This window comes from Pseudomyrmex gracilis, unplaced genomic scaffold (assembly GCF_002006095.1).
Source record: "Pseudomyrmex gracilis isolate BER0280 unplaced genomic scaffold, ASM200609v1 scaffold_181, whole genome shotgun sequence".
In the NCBI taxonomy this organism is placed as follows: Eukaryota; Metazoa; Arthropoda; class Insecta; order Hymenoptera; family Formicidae; genus Pseudomyrmex; species Pseudomyrmex gracilis.
The window spans coordinates 84,943-108,844 of record NW_018020765.1 but is presented as its reverse complement, the minus strand read 5'-3'; the positions used below and the strand labels follow the sequence as shown (position 1 = coordinate 108,844).

The window sequence follows — 23,902 nt, the reverse complement described above, 5'->3', positions numbered from 1 at the left end:
CGGCTCATGAAGGGATTCGAACCCTTCGACCTTCAGGACCCCTAGTCCTAACGCTCTACCACTGAGCTAATGAGCCTTATCACTTTTTTATTTTCTTTTCTTTTTATATTTATGCCTATTCGCACGCGTACTACGTATAAATACTTATTTGACTTTAATTTATAGATAATATACAACAAAAACTGGAAAATATTTTATAAACAATATAAAACACAATAATAATATAAAAAAAAATAACCAAAAATGTAAAATGGTTTTTTTACGAAATCTAATGTGAAATAAAATCTAATATAAGACAAAGACTAGAAAATATTTTATAAGCAATATAAGGCACAATAATAATATGAAAAAAATTTCAAAAAATAGAAAATGTTTTTTTTTTACGAAATTGACGTGAAAAAGAAATCTACAGAGAAACAAACGGGGAAAGGAATTGCAAAATTAAACATTTGTAATCACGATCTGCAACAATAGAATTCCGTAATACGACGACAATTAGTAATTCACGTTTCCGAGCTAGCTGGCGTGAGTTGATTTTGTGTTTCGCGTGGATGGTGGAAAGCGCATTCATTCTTCGCGAGAAGAATATACAGCGCAATGTAATTCTACCTTCCGAGTTTCCTAAGCCTATAGTTATTCTAAGTAGATGAAAGTCTGGACTTTGTTGTGTATAAGCGGATGGTCTTATTACTTATAATAACTAATAACACGATAATACCCGGTCGCGCGCGGCGAGACTTTACCGTCACTCTATTGTTGAGAGATAATGCCACTTATGTTTCCACGGTATGTAATAAATAAATATATATATATATATATACATATATATACATATATATGTATATGATACATGTGTAAAGTATACATGAAATAGACGAAGAAAAGAGAATGTGAAAACTAAACTCTCGGGTAAGGAGGTTGTTGAACGTAATACGATAATTGATGGTTACATTACAGTATCAAGCGTCAATACATTATATATATATATATTACTATTTTTAATATAATATTGCTATAATTACTATACCTAATTATTACACAAATAATGTGATACACAGGTAATGTGATATACAACAAATTAACAGAACGGCAAACATTGTAATAATTATAGTACTTTTCTCTCTCTCTCTCTCTCTCTCTCTCTCTCTCTCTCTTTCTCTCTCTTGTTAAAGAACGAAAAAATTAAAACGATTCTTTCATAATTACCGTAAAATTGCACCATGGCTTTTATTAGCAGATTTGTGTATTTTTTTTTTTTTTTTTTCCATGTGTCCTATTCGATTTTTGTTTTGTTGCAATTGTCCGCTGGCATGTCCGACGTGATCGGCTACCACACACGAACGTTCCGGCCGGGCAGGCTTCTTGCAGTAAATTAAAAGTATTCACCGACGACGCGAACGTTTTGTCGGCCGGCTGACGTTTATCTTTCCGAGCCGGGTATTCTTGTCGTCCTCTGCCCGTTGATTCTCTAACGAACTCCGAGGGCCTCCGTCTCGAGGTGCCTTTTACTCGAAGGGAATTTGCAGTCCCGGGTTGTCGCGAGAACAAAAGCACTTCCCGAAATAATCGAAAAGAAATGCGAAAAAAAAAACGATAACGTCGCACAACTGCACTTGAAGGAAGCGTTAACGTATGCTTTTGACATTAGCATACAAGCTGAAGAATGTTTTATCGCGCGTTTCATCCGACGCATTCTTCCCCCGTGGCCTCTCGGTTTCGTGGCGTCAAAAAATATTTATCGGCGTTTAACAATCGTTAAGGAAGAAAACAGACGCGTTTACGATCTCTTGTTCGTAGAAGCAAACTAAACGGAATTCTCTTCACTGTATCGCCGGCAATCATCAAATTACTCTATTCTTTTGACCATCTCTCGCTGCTGTCAATAAGACCGGATCTTTCCGCACGCAGCTCGGAGTCATTCTTCATCCTCGGTTGTGCACGGAAGATCCGAGACTTCCGCATGAATAATGCAACCGCCGCGCGGATTGGCATCGTTTTCGAGGTGTCAGAGCTGAGAAATTTCCGAAATTAATCGGCGGAAACCTACTTTGCATGTCTGCGAACGCCGCCCGTCGTCGAGACGTGGCCGCGCGCGAAAACGCGCGACGAGATCGTCCGCCCGTTTCGTTGGCGTGTCGCCAGCGCGTCGCGCGCTGCATTTTCAAGGATCGTAACATAAAAGCCGAGGATTTATGACGTCGCTGTGCCTCCCGGCCAAATGTATGATTTTCGGCTGTGGCACGATCGCCGAGAAAGGGCAAGGGCTGGCGATTGACTATAAAATTTTGAGCTACAGTCAAGCGTCGAATTTTATCTCATTCATGTGTACAGTATTCGTAATTGATCTTTTTGTTTTTTTTTTTTTATGTGTATTGTGTGTTTCGAAGTATATTATCGAAAAGTATGTTAATTTATGTATGATACTTTGTGTAAAAATTACGTAACGACTGTCAACATCTGTGTTTTTACGTGAGTCGTATTGCTGAGTATGCAAGTAAAAACGCAAGTAGGTCGACGGCCCATTAGCTCAGTTGGTTAGAGCGTCGTGCTAATAACGCGAAGGTCGCGGGTTCGATCCCCCCATGGGCCATATTTTTTTTTATTTTGTTAATTTCATCATTTTGTTTTTTTTTACAATACGTGTTTACTTGTTTTTGTTTATTTGTGTTAAAAAATTGTTTTTTTTTTTTTTAATTTGTATTTCGTGTATATCAACTAAACAACAAATGTAGTTTGTATTGGCTTGCAAACTTTGTCTTTCACAACATTGCAATTGCAACAACGGCCCATTAGCTCAGTTGGTTAGAGCGTCGTGCTAATAACGCGAAGGTCGCGGGTTCGATCCCCCCATGGGCCAATTTTTTTTTTTTTTTCACTCGTATATAATTGTGTGAGCATATTCTCTACAAGATATGAAAATTAAATAATACACCGAGTTTTAATATTTCATTCTAGTAAATATTGATGTGCAAAGAGAGTCGTTTCCATTAGAACAGAAAGAACATTTTATACAGTTGTGTGCAGTAATCCTAAATGCACTAAAAAAAAATTATATATTTTGTCGTCAGTAATAAAATGTACAGAAATAAATATAAATAAATAAATAAAAAAAAAAAAAAAACGTTCACGATCCTGCCAGGATTCGAACCTGGAATCTTCTGATCCGTAGTCAGACGCGTTATCCGTTGCGCCACAGGACCTAGCGATAGCAACCCTCTAACACTTTCATCCCCTTTAATGTCGCATTATTTTAATTTGCATTGGATAGTTAATGAATATGCAATATGCACTCACTTGGGTATGCGAGGTCAATTTTAATATTATTATTCGTAGTTGCTTATAATTTAGCAGGAACGTGCTGTATTTTCTCTAAGGGTATTACAGTGTTGATTAATTAAAACCACTGCATTAAGGAAGTTGATTCGCGCAGCGTACAGCATCGGAGTTTCGCGAGTGTGTTTACTCTGTTTACTCTCTCAAACGACATAACTTCGCGATAGATGGAGATACGAGGCGGAAAGGAATTGCCAAACGACCGCGGCTAACGTTGTCGATAACAATATCGCCTGGCGGACTGAACTTCCCCTCGTGCCTTTGCCGTCCGAAAAGTTTACCTCAATTAGCAGGAGTTTCTGCCGAACTCGGGACATATAATTGGCTATTTACGAATATAGCGCGCGCACGCGCACAATATTCCCACGGTCAAATTTCCAAATATTATAAACAATTGTTATCGATGAAACAATGGCTTCGTTTCCTTACATTTTGCGTTGAATTGTTTTTTTTTTTTTTTTTTTTTCAGGTTTGCTCATTTCTTTACATTAAAATTAATTCTCGCTGAGACGTGCAAAGAAACTATCGTAAACGGTCTTTCTGAGATATTTCAAAGTTCATTAAAGGTGCTATAATAAAGAAGTCCCGACTGGCTGACTTTTGGATAACTTGTGACTCGCAACGAGCGAAACCTCTCCACTCTCTTTCCTTATTCTTTTGTGCGGCTTCTTTTCTCTCCGCGTTATTCCACTGATATTTCTCTCGGAAACTTTTCGAAATAAATTCACAGATTTTTACTCGCCAAAGCATTTTAAATAAACGTGAGGGTTTTTAGTTTTAATTTTTGTTATTCGGAGGGTAAGAGGAAATTTCTGTCTCGATTGTGTGTGAGTTTATCGACGAAGATTATTTATTTCGATGCGCGTATCGCACATATACCGGCATTGAAATGACCTTTACAGTTCGTAACCCCATTAAACTTTTACGATTTAAGTTTCGGTCGACATTGGGAACCGGAAAGCTTTCCGTCCGGATCCCGTCGAAACACAATACAAACTCGCTACGCCGAACAAAAACGTTTCATTCCGACTGAATTTCTATGCGCGAGAGAATTACGAGAAATGTGTATGTGTGTGTGTGTGTGTTAGCTAATTAATTTGGAAAATTGCCTGCAAGGGAAAGATGAATGAGAAGTCCTGCGAAAAGCATTTCCTATTTTCACGACCGTGAAACGTGCGCTTCCGCGAGGGGAAACACATATGTTTCCGTCGTGAAGTTGGAAGAGTTAATTTTGCACACAATTCGTTATTTAACGGTAACGTTGTGGATGTATTCAGAAGAACGAGAGCCGCGATAAACGCGCGGGAATTTTTAAAACTTCTCATTACACGCGGCGAATAATACCGCTGATACACTTGGATTAATTATTATTACTTCTGCGGCGAGCAGAATTATCCGATTTTTTGTCGGATAAACGAGGGGCTGATTTTTTTTCATTTCAGTGGAATCTAAACCACCTCAGATAACAGGCCTCATTATACCATCTGATAAAATAGGAAAGTTATAAAATATGTGAATCGAACATTTTACATCTGCAGATTTTTTAAATTATTATTCAGAGAGAGAGAGAGAGAGAGAGAGAGAGAGGGAGAGAGAGAGAGAGAGAGTAAGAAAGTCTTTTACATGCAAAAAGACAGAATATGAATTAAACGTCAGCTGTTGAAATATCGAGCTGTTCGCACGAGGGAGAGACCAGTGTCTTCGCGCTACGTTACAGTTTTATCGTCTTTATCCGCGGATAATTTATCGCGGATATATCCCCATAAACGTTATAATCCCAATAAAACGTGAGCGTGTACTCCCGCGAGTTAAAGGGACGCGTTCGGTTCGACGTTTATGCGTCGTCGATTCTCGCGTAGCTTTTCTCCGCGCGTGGCTTTCACGGCTTTTCCATAATTTACTCCTCCGACGACGAAGTCTCTCGAAGGAAGAGGAGCCTCGCAAAACGCGCGGCAGCAGTCCCACCCATGCCGCGGTGCGTGCAGCTTATAGAGTCTCGAGTTTACGACGGGATGAGCCTCGTGAATCGCGCTTGCGTAAAAAAAAAAAAAAAAGAACACGGACCTCCGCGATCTTCTCGCGCACGGTTCTCAATGGAAACGCGTCGGGAAAGACACCGCTACCTTTTAATTGAGACACGACTCCGACTCGAGCGAGGACTGATTTTACGAACGGGAAACTGTGTTATACGATGAGCTTCGTCGCGCTAATCGGATGCTCGAGAGAGAGAGAGCTCCTCTCCCTCGAGGACACTTTGTGTCATTGTGATATCGTGTTAAGATACGTCGGCGATTCGTCTCGGTGATTTATTCATACAAGAAAACAATGACAATTTCAAAATTATGTAACTACACAAGTTGGATGAATTGAAAAAAAATTATTTTTCGCGCGAGAATAAAATTTAATTTCTGTCGCGCAACGAGAGAGCGAATTTCTATTTTTCGCGATAAAATATTTCAAGAAATGTTTTATGTACACGACATCGTTCGAATCGTTCGTCGCACAGGTATATAAATATATGTATATGTATATATATATGTACGCGCGTATACGCACAGGTTCAAACACACATTTTGGACTTTATATTTTCGCGCGATCCATTTTTCACCGTTTCCTGTTTACACGAGCTACAATGAAATCCATATCTTTCGCTCTATATGCCGCACGCTCGATCGTATGAATTCTTGCGCAGCGTGTAAACAATATTTCTATATCCCCCATATCCCGCGTTCGCGTATAATGCAACGAACGACGACGATGACGGGATTTATTTTACATTCACTTCGTCATTGTCGAGAGAATTTCCGACGAGCGGCGTTTCTCTTTCCGAAGAATATCGACGAAGTGGAAAGATATCTTGGCAACTTCACTCGCGCACGCGCAAGCGTCTTCGTTTTGTATTTTAGCGCGCGGGAAATAATAAAAATAAAAAAAAAAAAACTCGAGACAAAGAAAACACGCGCGTAAAGCCTCGAATTGCTATTATTCAAGATCTCTTATTATCCGAATGTATATTTTTCCTCGCCGCGACAATACTTCGCAAAGGTATGAAAGACATAAAGAGACGATCTTGCGCGCGCGCGATGGAATTCAGGAACACTCACGGAAAGTGCCGAAAGTATCGTCTTTCCTCTGCAGCGAATTCCCGTCGGAGCGTCTTTTATCTCGGTGCGCTTAAAAGAGAAAACGCTGGGGACATTTCGGAGAAGGAAAACGTCAGAAGGTTCTCCGCGGCAACTCGCCGGAAACGCATCGTGATATACATTTTCGCGCGGAGGAAGGTTGCGAACTTTTCTCCGGTTCCGCGGCGAGAAATTTCTTCGTCTCTCTGCGCGCGCGCGTCGAATGATCCGGGTCGGAGGCTTCTTCTCCCCCTTTCTCTCCCCTCGTCGCTACATATACGGGGGGACTTTTCTCGGGATTACCGTCACGGGAATTTTCGTTTCTGTTGCGAAACGCGCGCGAACAACGACGCCGCTGCCGTCGCCGCGCACCGAAACGTCGTCGTCGTCGTCGTCGTCGTCGCGTCCGTTTTATTTCGTTTCATTAATTCGCCACGCGCGATCAAGGAGGATTTCTCCGCGCGTTCATCGGGCGCGGATTTGCATGAGATTTGGAATGCAGAATAGACTCCCGAAGTTTTACGATTCGTCCTGCGGAAAGCCACGCGCGCGCGACACACTGTTATAGAGAGAAAGAGAGAGAGAGAGAGAGAGACACAGGGAAGGAGGATTCTTGCATGACGGATAATAAAGTATAGCTTCAACGCTAATTTGTATTCATGAAATTGCTCCGACGCTTTAGCTCCGGAAGTCTCAGTGTTACGGGGGATTAGCTCGCGTGTTTGCGCTTCTCACAGATTCAAAAGCCTTTCCCGTTGTTCCTGTGTGACTGATGTTACGATCGGCATCGGCAATTTTCGCGGCGCGTTCGATTACGCTGAGAGAGAGTCGCGCGGGTATGCCAGGAGAGTACGCAAAAAAAAAAACAAAAAAAAACAAAACAAAAAAAAACAACGAAACAATCGCCGCACGATGTGTGACTTTCTTGTAATCCCGAACGCAGCGCGCATCGCGGAAGAAAAAAATAAAATACCGTTCCTTCGTTGCGCGCGTTTCAACGATCCCGCAGCGAGAACGTTATAAATCCACGGAGATGTTGGGGGACTTCCCCCTCCCCTCCCGTCTTCAACGGTTTACCGCGGCGGCGGGAGGATTTATGCAGTCGATTCTTTAGGCGTGTGCCCCGCGTCTGGGAATTTGTCAGAAAGAAACCGCGAAAAACACACACACGCACACCCGCCGGCCGCGAAAAAAGAAAGAATTCGGGAAGTTGGAGAGAAGAGGAGAACCGAGAGGGTTCGGCTGAAGGATGAAAAACTCACGGCGCATTTATAAATGTTGTTACAGGCGCCAAGGACTATATTTTTCATCTGTTGTTTGCCGTCGCGACAGCGCACCTCCGGGTGAGGCGATATTTTTTTTCGATCTCGGGGGCCCCGGCGTTGCGCGATTTGAAACCGGTTGGGTTTCTGCGACTCGAAAAGGAATTGCCGTCTGACGAATTTTCAAGCGGACGTGTCTCTCTTGTCTCAATTTCGATGGAACTCGCACATTTTAAATCTTCGCGGTCGCGCGCGCACGTTTGTACGATTGAAAAATGTTCTTCGCGCGATGTTAAATTATATGCGCGGAATAAAAAATGAGAATCGCGTAATTCAAAGTTTTGAAGTGACGCGCAATGTGAGATCAGTTTGTTTGAGCGTGAGTTTTTTTTTTTTTTTTTTTTGCAGCTACACGATACGAAATGAGTATCGCGCGCGGCCGTTTTTACGGCCGGCGATACGCGCAACTTGTGTGATATTTCAGAGGAAATATTTCTGACGTGTTCTTCAGCATTGCGTTACCTTCGTGACATTACTGCTATCCTGCGGTCGTTCATGCTCTCGTTCTTCGGGCTCGCAGAAAACGCTCCTTCTCATATTTCGCGGTCAGCGAGGGTCGTAGCGAACCGCGGGGCCATCTCGATGATTCACGGTCATGACTCACTTTACTACCACGGCATCGGGGCGGGTTCGCATAAACGGCGAGGTCTTCGAGAGAAGCCGAGGTAGAAGCCGACACAGAGGGAAACCTGGCGGAGATTGCGACGCGAGTAACGACTTCAAATCGAGTTCCTTTTCGCGGAGCAGACATTTTTACATTCCCGTCGCGTTTATGCCGATTCTCTCAAATTTCGTTGTTTTGTTTTTTTTTTTTTTCCTTACGTCAAGCTCTAAAAGGAGTTTAGCAACACCGGTTTCGCCGAACTGTAACAATTTTTGAAGAATTTGAAGAAAAATTAATTTAAAAACCCGATTAATCTGTTAACGTTCAAAACAATCTAACAAGCTATATTGAAATTGCAAAATTGCAACTGATTACATTTATAATACATCGAATAATTGATCCGAAATGCGTATCCAATTCCGAGTATCGCGACCGGAGTGTCTCAGCGGGTGGTTTTTTCTTTTCGTTTGGTTGTGCCGTCGCGTGTGGGACAAATGCGCTTAATAATTTTCGCGGGACAGGTTTGCGCGCTTCGAATGCGCGCGCGCGCGCCGGGAGACCTCCGAGTATATCGCTCGCGGCATCGGTTTGGCTACTTAAGCCGGGCTATCGAATCCGATAACCGACGTTTAATGGCCCGGTTGTACAACGGGGAAGGAGAAACTGCTTTTGTTGCGTGTGTGTACATGTATATGTATATATATATATACATATATGTGTGTATATAAATGTACGCGCGAGAGAGTCGGAGCCGACTGAAATTCACGTCGCGTCGTAAATCATATTCGCGTCGGTTTCCCATGAGCGGTTCGTCGTCGCCGGGTCGGTCCGGCGACGACGATATGACGAACCGGACCCGGATGACGCATTTTGACGACGTCGGAGAACGCCCACGCGTTCGAATCTTTACGCGGGCGTAAAGTTCACGCGAGAGAGACACGAACGAATATCTCCAAAATCTTAAACCCCGGAGCTCGTCATCACGTGTTCCACACGTTTTTTTTTTTTTCCCCGATAAGAGTTTGCTGAAGAGAGACCGACATTAATAACGTGAATATAAATTTTCAATACGTTTTCTTTTTCTCGAAATGTTTAATTATACAACGAGAGAAACATCCGCGCGCGCGCAGTTTGAACAAAAATCTCGAGGAGAGAGCAAATAAATTCGCGCGCAAATGTGCCTCCGCACGTGAATCGCGCGGCGCTTATCTTATCGGCGAATTACGCGATGTTCGCGAGGTTCTTTCAACGCGAAAACGGTAAACGACGAGATATTGTGAGAAGGGGGAGGAAGGGAGGGGGGGGGGCAGAGAAGAGAAGAAAAAGAACGCGATAGCAACCGACGTAAAAGTCGAAGATACGTTTATTACGACGAATAAAATAAGCCGGTTGGCTTACGGCGGTTTCGCGAAGCGACAAATGCCGCCGCGCGGGTTCTACGTCCATTCCGCGGGGCTTTACGAGACATAAACTGCGCATAATTCACCATTTACCCATCGCCGAAGCCGCGCGACGCCCCGTAATATCGAGATAGTAATTTATCCCGAAGAACTCGCCGCCGCGGTCTTGCGTCTACCGCGAGATATCGAGACGGCGCTAATTCGTCGCGCTTTTCCGTCGCGATAGGAACTGCAGTAGCTAAACGCTCGCGAGAACCTTCTCTCTCTCGCTCAATCGGTTGCTTGACAATATTTTGTTTTGTTATTTTTATTTGCAATCCTCTCTGTTTCGTTAAAGGACTATAAAAAAAAAAAAAATATATATATATATATATAATTTTCCGTGCATGAGAGTGCGCAGAATTAAAATATACGAAAAAATTTTTTTATCGATACGTCGAATTGCAGTTTTTGTCGACGAGACGTTTTGAAAAACGTGCGTTTGACACGTGACATGTTTTTTCACTAAACAGATTTGATCGCAATATTTTCAATGCTTTTTTTGCTAACAATTTTAGTAGCGCGCGTACGTGGGAAAATAAAATCCTTTAAAAAAAAATAAATAAATAAAAAAAAAAATAAAAACAAAATTGTCTTCTCCTGAAAGAGAAATCTCCATCTCGACGTAAAGCGCGAATGCCTTCGTGTTTCGACACGGGCGAATCTATTATCGCGTGTTTCGTTACTCGCGCGTTTCGTTCGTGCCTACCGGCAGTACCGCCACTTCATTTCGGTCCGCAAAAACGATTGTGAAGCGCCGGCCGCCGCCGCCGCCGCCGTACCGATCTGCAAATCATGCGCTCGCTTTGAAACATTGCGTGCTCGCGAATATTCTAATGGATTCGCTACTTTTGTCGGAAACGTTGAGGCATTGAACATGCTGCAACAAGTCAGCGCTCTTTCTCTCTTCTCTCGTCCGACGCTTTCGGGAGGAAACTAAACGAAGGATTAGTTTCAAGTCGCTCGCTGGGGAGAAACACACAAATGGTTTCCTATCGCACGGTCGGAATTCCCGACTTTCACATTTAAATCGAAATACCGAAAGCGGTATTAACAATGGCAATGTGTGTACAGGATCGTTTAGCGTGGCGCGAATATTTTATTCATGCAACGTGAATAACCTTACGCGGTCATTTGGTCGTTATACAAACGCGCGCGCGCGCTTATTGATTGGTCATTCTGTAACTCTCTCTTGTCGGCGTGTGATATTCGATTTCGAATCGCACTGTCGAGATACGCGATAGCGCGACGCGCGTCAAAAGCGACGTTAGCGCGGGCGCGCGCACCCGATTTGCCCCCGCGTCGATCTAAATTACAAAATCGACTTTACAAGGGACAATCGATAGGTTTGTCGCTGGTACTCGGGGATCCATTGACGGGTGATCACGCGCGATCGCCCGTTCTACTGATATCAGATTTAAACGTCGACACGGGAGAGAAGACAAACAGGCGCGGCGGCTCGCCTCGGCGAGCACACGATGATGAAACGAGCTCGCGCGCAGGACGCGACAAACATATGGCCTCGAAATACCGCCGTAATAACGGGGTGAATGTAAATTTACCGGGGAGGGTTATAGACGTACGCGGCGCACCGCATTGCATCATGAAAATTCGACGCGGTTCGGCTCCGAATACGTTTTTAGCCGAGCAATCTCGCCTCTCTCTCTCTCTCTCTCTCTCTTTCTCTCTCTCGCGCGCGCGCATACGCGTGTGTATACGTGTTGCGTTATATTTCATTCTCCGATCCATAAATCGTGGAAATTATGAATAAAAACTGGATGGAAATGCGGTTTATGGAAAGCGTTTTAAATTGTGCATTATGCTTTCACATATACCGGGAGCAAGTGGGATTATTTTGCATCCATTATACAGTTTCTCGTTTTATATATCGCGGGAGGAAGCGCGAGTGCGCGCTCGCGCGTAGTCTCGCTTTATGAGGATCTTATTCAAAAACTGCTGATTACAAGTTAAAATTTCGCTGCAACACGTGCGCGACGCGTATATATATATATATATATATACGAGCGCGCACATTTAATTAAATATTAATTATTATAGTATCACACGTCAAAAGTCGGGCCGCGTTTTATAATGCACAAAGTTGACCTTTAGTGTGTTAAATTCGGACGCTTTTAAGCATATACGCGCGTCGGTGCAAATAAGCAACGCGCTCGCGGCTGTAAAATCCTCTCACCGAGGATTCTCTTTGCGTATTAATCTCTCTGACTTCCTATTCGCTCTCCATACGTACACATGTAGACGCACGCGAGTTAATTAAAATATTATTTAATTTAAAAAAAAAAAAATAATTAATAATAAATTAAAAATACTTCTCACTCATCTGGTTTGTTCGCGCGTGAAACGAAGAATATTCTAGCGCGTCGACGCTATAGAAGAGCGGTCGTTGCGTGTATATATTAGGCGAATATAAAAATCTCCGCGCTTCATGAGCGCGATTTGCCGGATTCGCGGAGCAACGCGCGATGTCGCGACAGTCATTTGTTACGCGACAAAATAGTTTATAGCTCTGCGAATCCGCCGCGCTAACGAACCAACAAACATGTCATCGGACGATTGTAACAGGACAGCAGCAGCATAACGCCGTTGCAACGGCGCTCTTTGCGAGGCAAAACGGGAACGAGGAACGATCGTGCCAATTTCGCGTACCGCACCACTACTGTAAACGACGATTCTCTCTTACAGGCGCAATGTTGTCTCTTTGTTGTTGTTGTTGTTGTTGTTGGTTTTTTTTTTTTTTTTTTTTTTTTTTTACGAGCTCGCAGCGCGGTCGGTTCGTCGACGAGGTTCATCCCGCGTTTTAATGCGCGACTCGTAAAAGCGCGATCCCCGACCGGAGTCGTTTATTCCGGCTTTCTTCTTACGCTGATTCGCAATGACGCGCAATAAGCCATGTTGCAAAAATAATTATTATAAATTGTAATGCGTTTTGTGAAGAGAGAGAGAGAGAGAGAGAGAAAGAGGACCGGCGACCGCAAATTATGTAAACGTTTGAGGTTACGCGTTATTTCTGCGTACATGTGACGCCGGACGCGAGAAACTTAATAAAGAAATAAAAGAAAAAAAATACCGCGCACGTTGCGCTATTCGGTTTATTTGTCGAGTCCGTTTTTTTTTATGTTTCTGTAAAAAACATGTATATATATATTTTTTTTTATATAAAATTTATATGCGCCAAAACGGGAATGGGATATTCTGTCTATTGAAAACTAATGTGTATTTTTTACATTTCGCGTTACTCACGTCGACAAACACGTTGGAGATTACGCTTGTTTCACAACGGAATTTAACCCTTTCGCTCCGGGACTGGTCCATATATGGATCAGCAAGAAAAGCGAACGTAATAGATGTTTATAAGGTCAATTTAATGCACTAAATTTAGGAAAAAAATTGAAAAAAATCCTGGTTACTTCTTTGACCTTCAAAATTAACTTTGAAGGGGGGGGTAGCAGGTTATTATTAACTTTTTCAGCTAAAATGCGAGGTCAATTTTAAAGGAAAAATCCCCGGAGCGAAAAGGTTAATATCGCGCCGTGACATCGAAACAGACAGAGACAGAGAGAAAGAGAGAGAGAGAGAGAGAGAGAGAGAGAGAGAGAGAGAGAGAGAGAGAGAGGAAGAGAGAGGACAGATCTCTCGGAAGCTGATATATTTATTTCTTTCGACTATTTATCCCCGTCATTCTCGAAATTCCTCGTTTCCCAAATTCGACCAGGGTTTAAGCGTCGCGAATCGGCTCGCGGAATCGGCTCGCATACAATTCAAAAGCCAAATTTATCGACTGAGGGGACCGATAAATTGTTTCGAGGTCCGCGGCGGATCGCAGCGGCGTTATTGAGCTATTAAATCGTAATTATCCGCGTGTTATTGGACACGGTGACACGGAGACATTCTTCTTCGCTCCTCCACGTCTCGTTGCAACCCTTCCCGCGCCACGAATACATTAATCCCTCCCGAACGCCGCAAGTGCCAATGCATGTTTTTCTCTCTTTCTCTCTCTCTTCTCGTCTTTTGTTTGTTTGTTTTTTTTTGTTTTTTTTGTCTCACCGACGCTAGTTCGTACTCACGGTGTACAAACCTGTTTTCTTTTTCTTTCGCAAACCGCACCTGCGTCGCGCGTCCGTGGGGAATCTTGAGAGGAAATGAAGATCGAGGATCTCTACCTGTGCGCAAGAGAGGAAATCAGTTCTGTTCTCGTGTTGTCGTGTTTTGCAAACAATTTAAAAAAATTATTTACATCGTGTTTAAAAATCGTGTATTTTTAAATGCGTTTATTTATTTTGTTTCGTTTGTGATTGACAATGTCTTGTAATTATCAAAATTCGGAAAAGAAAAAAAAGAGAGAAAATGAAACGCCTCCACTTCCGCGAGCGTTTAAAGAGAGGAAAAAAAGGGGAGTAGCCTAGGTGGTGCAATAGAAACTTTGTGTGCTCGGCGTGCGTGCCGACGATAGTTAACAGCCATAATTGCGGTCTACATATGCATGCTGGATGCGCCGCTGCCGGGACTCGGACTGTTCCATATTCAACGTTTAAGTGTGATGTACGAGTTTTGAGTGTCGCGGCATATCAAATAGGTGTAATCGCACGTGGAGGGCCCCTCCCTTTACATTCCCTTAACCGAAACCTCCGGCCTCCTCCGCTTTCGCGATAAATTTCGCACAATTAACTAAGCACGCACATTCCAAATCGCCGATGTAATTCCGTTCGGGTATTACGTACGACGCGCGGAAGAAGGATTAATTATTACGGCGCTTCGCGCGCCGATTTTCCCCGAGTCCCGTGTGCTCAGAGTCGATTAATACACTCGACTCGATCCGCGGGGGAAGAACTTCTGGAGATAAGGGGATTACGCACACTAAGTTACGAGTAGAAAATCTTTAGTTAATTACAGAGATAACGGAGTTATCTGTTGCAAATAATTTCCTTTATCATCTCATTCGAGATACGAGACACGTGTCAGATCGGATTATTAGATAAAAGAGAGGGAGAGAAGGAGAAAGAGAGAGGGTCTTTTTTTGTTTTACATTTTTTACTTCTCGGAATATTTTTTTGTGCAAGTTTCGCGCACAATTATTCGACTTTCTTCTCGGGATCTTTGAAAGTTCTGCAGATCATCGAGACGTCGACGAAACAAATCCTTTGTCGTCGCGTGCGCCATGAATCTTCGTGATCACCATTATCGCATCGCGAGCGTGTAAACCCTTCGCGTCAACCGTGAATTATAACAAGTATCGTGGATCATCTGATGCGCGCCTAACGACTACCCGTCGCGTCCTGTCGTCGCTGATAGACGCCGCGGGTGGCGGAAAGGGCACCAGGAACGTAATTGCAGCCCGTAAGAATTCTGCGTCGAAAAACGTCATCCGGGACGAAAATCGATCGTCTCCGTTTCGACCGGACGAAGTGCGCGATCGTAACAAGCCGGGCCTGTAAATCGGCGGTAAATTTGGTCACGTGATAGGAGGCGCTTGGCTTTTTTGAAATACGCCATCGTTACACGCGAGTGTGTGTGTGTGTGTGTGTGTGTGTATAAAATCGTATCGAAGCGCGAATAAAAGGTTCGCGCGAACGCCGCGCTGAGAGACACGTCGTAAATATCTTTGAAATTTTTTTTAACGACAGTTTTATCTCGCGGGAGAACACAAGTAACGAGTAGCATAACGCATGATCCGATCGCGGGTAATTTTCTCATCGCTTATCGCATACAAGAAACAACATTTGATTGATGAGCGCGCGAGTTTTTTTTTTTTTTTTGTTTTTCGTTTTATCGAGAAACGCGATAGCGTACGTACGTCACGTATCTGTATAAAAATTTGTTTCGCGCACGCGATATACCTTGACACATGACGCGCATACATCGGTCGCGTAATGACGAACACTTGCTCCGGTAAAAACGTGTAGTTTTCGAACTAGCGACATTTAGAACGAACGTGCGCTATTGTTGGAAGGTGTTATAAACGTCGCATTTCCGATATATGCAACTGTACTGCGCCTTAGCAGGTTCAATTCAAGCCGCACGAATAATTGGATTCGTTAAGCGAGTGGAAAATGGGAACGAATCTTTTGGGTTTCTATTTCTGTGCGAGATAAGATTCGTCAAATATCGCAAAACATAGAAAAGCACTCGAGGTTAATAAAAAAAAAAACTGACGGCTGTCAGTCCGATTAACAAGCCAGATAAAAAAAAAAAAGCGAGTTTATAATAAATTCACGAGCACACGACAATTACGTCTTACGATTCTTCTCTGTGTAGATTCTTTCTTGCGTACGTATGTACGTACTTATGTACGTTGCTCTCTATAATTACGACAAACGAGCGGTATTAATACCGTCTTATTAAACAACAAAAAAAAAAACATAATTACAGCGTTGCCTCGTAATTACGCGCTTCAATTATCCGATTCAGAGAAACGTCGGTTAAATGTCTTCCGTCGAACGGGATTACGTTGCGACCGTACGTCAATTATCACGCGCGGAACTTAACTCGCAAACGGAATGTGTTCCGAAATGCGCAACTTTTGCAACGCGCGTCTAATTGATATTAATAATCGGCTTAATAATTAATAAATTTCTCTCTCCTCCCCGCGCTTACTTTGTAAAGCCGGGACCACACATCGGAATAATTCGCGCGGTTGCACGCGCTATAATTCAGTCAGCGTCAAGAAAAATTCGTTCCGCGCTCTGCGGAGAAATCGTGTTGGCCGAAATAATTATCTCGCGCAAATCGAAAAAGTCTCACTTCTTTGCCGGCAGTTTTTCTTTGCTCGAAAAACGACGATATTAAAAAATTGCGTCAGCAAATATTTTTGACTACGTCGTGGTTTTTGAATTTAATTTGAACGCGGTTTATTTATTTATTTATTTTTTTTTAATATTATTGCTCGTTACTTATTAAAAGAAAACCGCCGTTGCAACGACGCGTGCGATAATCGAAAACATTTATTTCGTCAGGTTCTTTTTCCTCCAAGAAGTAACACGTCTTCGTGCAATATCTATCACATGTTAGATGTTACACGATGAAATATGTTCGATTTATCGCAGAAGAAGGTCGTCTTTATTTCTTAAAAAAAAACAAAAAAAAAAAAAAAACAAAAAAAAAATCTTCATCGCGACGACTCGTGCGAATCAAAATAATATTGTTTGCGGCGTAGCGACATTTTCGCCGTTTATTCGTCTCTCTCTTTTGCCGAAGGTCGTGCGGTGGCGCGGCCAATTTTTTCAAAATGTCAGAAATTCGTGCCGCGATTTCAGAAGCGGATTTCACGGTGGCGAAACGGTCGTGAAAACGGTGAGACGGATGTGGAGAGAGAAGAGAGATGGAAGATTGCCACCCAAGTAGCGGCATTTGTCGATGATTGTTCGGGATCCGTGGAGGTCCGCACCTTCCGATTCCCTTCGTCTTCTCTCTTCCCGGCGATCGATCTCACAATCGACCCGAAGCTGAGGGTTTTATATATATATATACACGCACACACACACGAAAGACGATAGTAAAGGGTAGTCACACACCGTCGTTAATTATTCTACACGTGCTCGCTTGCACTTTTCAAGCCCTTTACTATTTTCGAAACGAAGTCGCGTACAACCGCGCACACGAGATCTAATCTCATCGAAAATATATCTTATTTGTATCTCGTGTTTTCTTAATTAACACAAGGTTTTTATTTCAACGTGTTTGCGAAGCCGTAATAATAAAGTATGATAAAAAAAACACAGAACAGAATCGAAATCCGATTACTGAAAAGTGAATTTTTATCAATTTTTACATGTATTTATTTCACATGTAAGAATAACAATTTGAACATGATGTTTTTTCTGTTTCCTTTCAGGTCAGTTGAGCTCGATTTCATCCCCCGGCGGAATCGGTCCGTACATGTGTGTAAGTTAAATCGAGATATGTGACGGGCTTCAATTTAGCCTCGGTCATTCGGGATTGAGGGGAAAAAACGACAGTTTTACGATGTAACTGGAACACGCTGGGAGCATCGAGTCGATGGCAAACATGGTCAGTTTGTCCGATCGCTTTTGCCCGACGATTTTACGGCGATTCACTCACGCAAATGAAAAAACTTTGTTTGGACTTCCCGACAGCGCGTGCTTTATTCACTCTGCACGTATACTTATATATGTATATGTGTATATATGTATTTTGTGCGTTAAATGGAACATTTTATTGAACGTTGTTGCAGTGTTTTTAAATAAACGCGCGCTTTTTACAAGCGCATTTACTTTTTTCATTCGTAACTCTATTTTGATTTTATTAATCAATTATTCAATTTATTCTAAAAAAGAAAAGAAAATTTCACACACACACACACACATTCACATATACAATAGATCGACGTTTTGCTTAAACAATATCGCAGATCACGAAAAATATTGCGGCGAAGTTCCGCGTAATTGGTCGATCGGCTCGTGCCCACACAGTCACGTTTCTCCACTTGCCGTAACCCTTAAAGTTCATACACATTACTCTTTCTCTTTCCCTTTCTAAGCTCTACTGCCAGACGGTAGCAGATTGCCGGTCGCGCAGGTAAAAGAAAGAAAAGTTTGCTGACGTTGCGGTGGGGGTCATACAGGACACCTGCAGCGGCTTAATAGTTTATGATAGCCCGTAGACTTACTCCACGACGATATTTTTCGCGAAAGAAGAAGAGAGATAGAGAGAAACCCCCGCAGAACTATTAGGATTAGACGAGCGAAGCGGCAAAAACGCAGTGAAGGTTATCGGAGCTTTCTTCGCGTTACTTCGTAAATTTGGTATCGCGGAAGGCTGAGCATTATTGGAACACGAGAAGAAGAGCGCGCTGAAAGTATCCGAGAGAAGAACATTATGAAGTTGAAGCAGTTTTTTAGTACTTCAACTCAGTGCAACGCGATCTTAATGATTTCAGCTTAGAAAAGCCAATATAGATTTCAAAAGCCTCGTTTCAAAAGTACAAAGTTATTCTTCTCTCAATAATTTTATCAAATATTTTATTTTATTTTTTTTTTTTTTTTTTTTTTTTTTTCATTCAGGTGCTATATCGCATCTGCTTTATCGCATCTGCTTTATCGCAGTTCTTTCGTATCACTCGCTCGCGCGCTGTCTCGGGACATAGCCGAGGTTATTGCACGTCGATCGATATATCTATGCGTCGCTCCGAATATAACCGCAGTTTATTTAGCCGGGAACAAATAAATTAATATTTAATCAAACACACATAATTTAATAATATAGATTAGCTGCAAAAAAAGACAGCGCAAAATGCATTATTAAAAGAACTTTAACCATCAGCTTTACAAATAACTCGCGGTAGAATGTACCGTCTTATAAATTATATATAATACACGTATGAGAAGTGTCAGAATTAACGCATGAAAATCAAACTCGAAAAATAGTGAGAGGGAAGAGTGGAAAAACAACAAGTGACTAAAGTCACGTGACCTTACTTTAGTCACGTTTTTAAAGACACGTGACTTTAGTCGCGTGTTGTTTTTTCTCTTCTTTCTGTCACGTGACTTTACTTTAGTCACGTCTTTCAAGACGCGCAACGAAGTCGCGCTCGAACGGCGCGAGGCACTGCTTCTTGATCAGAATACAATTGTAAGTAAACGTATTCTCTCAACGAATAGAATACCTAGCTTTCTCTTCCTGAGTGATAATCAATATTTAACCAAACACACGGATCGCTTCCGATACGCGGCGTATTGTTCACTGTTTTTTTTTTTTGCATGTTCCCGTGTCTTTTCCTTTTCGTTACGCCGCACCAGTTACGTGCGCGACTTATCAAACCGAAAAGTTCGACCAACGATGGTCATGGTGTCCCGAACTTTCGGAAGAAGTACGTGCCCGGTGGTGGTGGCCCACCACGAAGCAGCGTGGAGAGAAGAAGGGAAGAATTTGAGTTTCGGCTGAGCACCGGGCAAGTTTCGAAACGAGCCCGAGCTCTAATTGAGTAACTTTTTCCAGTTCGACGCGGCTTGTTTGGCGCGGCGTTAATAGGACCGTTTTGGGACAGTGCTGGGGAACAGTAGACGCGGCCTTCTATAATAGGAAAAAGTTTTTTCGCCGAGAATAGCAATAGCCGCGCTTTATTTACTCCCGCGAGTTCCACGCTTTTCGCATGACTGCGACGCTTATTGATCGCACGCGGAGTTTCTCGTTACCTTGTGCGTACGCCGAAAAAAAAATTATTAAATTACAACAAAAAAATAAAAATTATTAAAATTACTTATATTCTGGCGATAAAAAATTTTGTTTTGCACGTGATTTTGAAAAAAAAAAAAAAAAAAAAAATTCCGGTACCGGGAATCGAACCCGAGCCTCCTGGGTGAAAGCCAGGTATCCTAGCCACTAGACCATACCGGATTTGTTGAGAGAGTACGTTTACTTACAACTGTACTGATACATCCTACCGCGAGTTATTTGCAAATTTGATGATTAAAGTTCTTTTAACAATACATTTTGCGCTGTTTTTTGCAGCTAATGTATATTATTAAATTATTTCAGCGGTATGGTTGAGTGATATAGAAGTATGTATTTTATTGATCACAGTAAAAGTGTGTTTTAAGCGCGTTTTAAGACAAAGCTATAGTTTGCTTGAATAAAGAAAATGATATAATTTTCTGAAATTGATAAAATGTTCCTGTTACGTAATAACTCGTTTGTAATAAACGAGCGAATAAATTGCTGTACATAAGGTATGGAGGCTCAATGGTCCTGTGGCGCAACGGATAACGCGTCTGACTACGGATCAGAAGATTCCAGGTTCGAATCCTGGCAGGATCGACTGAATTTTTTTCATTATTTTTTTTTTTACAACAAGAAATATTATTAAATTTTCACAAAGTTGCGTACTGCATTTATTTATTGCAAATTACAATTTTTAATTATTATTTTACGGAGCAAATGCGGAAAAGATATGGTGGCTGTAAAAATCAAAAGAATTGTTTTACGCAATAAAATATTATTGCAACTTCTCGTGACTCCGATGCAAATTAAACAAAAAACATAAATGTTTGTGACAAATAAACAAAAATATAAAAATACAATGGTTCTATTTCTGGATATTCAATTTTCTGCTACGTTTAATTCGTTTGACAACTTATTGTGATTTAAAAACTGTTATTTTCTACACACGCGATATAAAATGAAAATAAATATAGCCAACGAGGGATCTGTCTTGTTATCGCGCTTCCTTCGTTCATTTCGCGCGTGAACTTGGCGCAACTGTGTCTCTCCCACATTACCAGATGAATAGCCTTCGCGTTCGACGCCTATGCGCGAGATATATGCATATATATATCTTCGTAACACGTGCGACTGCTATCGACTGGGCGTTTCTTGTCCCAGTTTATTCGCCATAATTTATTCTCGAGCGCGTTACTACACACCGTACGCAAACCAAACAATATCAAAAGAAAAAGCTCGTCAAATTGGAAACGGATTTGAGGCAGATTTACGCAATGTGTGCCGTAATTTTGTGCCCTAAATTGTATTTTAAACTAAATATCAATATTACGGCAATATCGCCACGTGCGCAAAATATATATATATATATTTTTTTTCTCATCATTGACTGAGATACTAAATCGATGTTCAGTCTCATCGTTAAAGATGAATAAACGTTTTGTACGCGAGTGTTCGCTTCCGTCAGAATTTCCTGTCAGATTTTGTGTTACGAACCCGATATCCGGGGATATTACGAGAAAAGATTTTGCTCATATCTCGAGAGATTAGGTTTCAACGATCCGGGGGACTCGAACAATCATTTCGCCATCCGTTGGCACGTCCCGCACAGCGAACGTCGGCAATATGTTGGGTATTATAACGGGGAGGAACGCGTTATACATGAATCTGCAGGGAGAAAAACGCGTAAGATTGCCAGCTCAAGCGACGAACGATAACCGATATATATATATATATATATATATATATATATATATATATATATTTTACCGATATATATATATATGTTTTTAAAAATGTTGCAAAACAAATTCGAGAGATGATTTTTTTAACTATCTGCGTATCGATTTTTTGTCGCAAAGTGAAACACGCGCGAAAAAAACCGTAAAAAAAATCGCAGTCAAGTAAATATCGATGTCTGTGTGATATTTTTCAAATTAAATAAATCGAATTAATATTTCTCGCGGAATCTTTAAATGTTGATTTCCCCGCGGAGAGAAAAAAAGAGATTAACTTTTTCACTTCATTCACGAGCAAATTATAGCCCGTATAGGTTTTCAATTTCACTTCGCTCGGCAACGTATCGCTCCAAATATATCGGAAAATATAACGCGTTGCGCGTACAGTTTTAATTAAATGTATATTTAACGTGAGAGGTTGCCTCGTTATGCAAGATCGTTCCAAATTCCGCCTCTTGTTCCGTGTTCGCAATAAAAAAAATAAAAAAAAAATGTAGCGTAGAATTTTTTTTGTTTCGACGACGGCCGCTTCTATGACCCCGGGAGAATTGTGCATCGTAAACATATTTAGAATTCTTTTTTCCGATGTTCGCTTTTAGCGTCTTCTGGATCTTTATTAAAAATTTCATATTTTTGTGCTTTCTCATTGATTAACCGATTCTTTCGGAGACTTCCACTTTGTCCGGATATATTATGTGACGAGGCTGAAAAACATTCAGAAAAAAGAACTTACAAAGAGCACGATGTTTGACCGTCGGAAAGGACGACCCTTCTGAAAGCTTTTTTTTTTCCTCGTTTATCGCATCATCCCTCAATATTCCCCCTAGGAAGGCCAGCTAGTACACTCGTTTTCGCGACCTACGTCATTTGCCGTCGCTCCCTCTTCTCGCTCTTTTCCCCGTCTTATATTACCCGTGGAAACTTTTCTCTCGGTCGTTTTCAGCAGAAAACAGCTTTTTTTCTTCGCCTAAAACCCCCGAACAAATGCATCCCACGCGAGTTGTTTTTTCTTCTCGCCGGAACGCATCAATCTCCGTTGCCGGGGAGGTTCTCCGTTCGACTGCGGCGAAGCCAAGCTTCTCCTCGGGAGCTTTTAGTCGTCGTGTTTAGGTATATTACGCGCGAAGTAAAATTGTATTTTAGCAACGGACAGATGTTCCGCTAATGAGAGAATAAATATATCGAGAGACCGGGAAATAAATAGATCACCCTCTTGTGTCTCGAACGTCGGAGCGGAGTTTTAAATAACGCGAAAACGCGCAAATATAATCTCTCGCTTGCGAAATTTTACATCTCGCAGAATAGCGGCAAGAACAAACACGTTGTGTATTAGTTTCATACTCTCGTACGAACTTGTACATACAAGTAAGTAGTGTGCGAATTTCCAATATAGTCTCATATCGCACGGCAGAAACGCAGCCGGGCGCGTAAATAATAATAGCGGAAAATATTTTTATCGTCGCAACACCTTCAGACAGTCTTCGTCGTCGTTCTTCAAAAGAACTCGTCAACATTCATTCACGAGAAACGGATTCAACGTGTCCGCTCCTTTCCCGATTCTCCGACAGTGTACTCTCACATATATAAGAGCATCCGCCGTTAAATAAGTCCGCCCCCCCGTCGTCTTATATACGCGTGAGACGACGCGCGCGCGCGAGTGAAACTTATATTAAACCTTAGAATTACCTGAGGTCTTTCAGAAATTTCTCTCCGAGATTGCGTTTATAAATTTTCCACGAAATTTCGGTACTTTCCACGTACGAAAGAGAGAGCCTCCCGTAAACATCGCATCCATCCAGAAATTATGCTGACGATATTACATCACACACTACACCGCGCGCGCAGTTTATCGTTCACTTCACGGATAACGTTTCGACGTCGTAAACGACGTTTGTGCATCTCCGAAACCTGTTCGAGTAGTATTTTAAGTGCTTTCGATGGAATTTGCTTCCGGTAACTAGTTACGCGATAACTTTCGTCGTTTCCGCACGTTAACTGCCGCGGCGGGCTCTCGTGAAAACTGCATTCCGGGGCCGGCTCTCTCGGTATTTTTTTTTTTTTTTTTTTTTTCTCTCACTTCCCCCCGTCTCCCCCCTGCCCCAGCTGTCGCTCCCTTCTACTTTCTATTATATATCTCTGGTTCCTGATTTTC

General features: G+C 42.1%; 6 non-coding genes across 6 annotated transcripts; 3 read left to right on the top strand and 3 right to left on the bottom strand.

The window, feature by feature from the left end:
• Trnap-agg lies at positions 1–76 on the bottom strand. Its single transcript has one exon. It is a non-coding gene; the product is annotated as a tRNA-Pro (tRNA).
• Positions 77–2,516: 2,440 nt separating this feature from the next.
• Trnai-aau lies at positions 2,517–2,590 on the top strand. Its single transcript has one exon. It is a non-coding gene; the product is annotated as a tRNA-Ile (tRNA).
• Positions 2,591–2,783: 193 nt separating this feature from the next.
• On the top strand, positions 2,784–2,857 carry Trnai-aau. Its single transcript has one exon. It is a non-coding gene; the product is annotated as a tRNA-Ile (tRNA).
• A 270-nt stretch (positions 2,858–3,127) lies between these two features.
• Positions 3,128–3,200, bottom strand: Trnar-acg. Its single transcript has one exon. It is a non-coding gene; the product is annotated as a tRNA-Arg (tRNA).
• A 16,919-nt stretch (positions 3,201–20,119) lies between these two features.
• On the bottom strand, positions 20,120–20,191 carry Trnae-uuc. Its single transcript has one exon. It is a non-coding gene; the product is annotated as a tRNA-Glu (tRNA).
• A 347-nt stretch (positions 20,192–20,538) lies between these two features.
• On the top strand, positions 20,539–20,611 carry Trnar-acg. The gene has a single exon. It is a non-coding gene; the product is annotated as a tRNA-Arg (tRNA).
• The last annotated feature ends 3,291 nt before the right edge of the window (positions 20,612–23,902 follow it).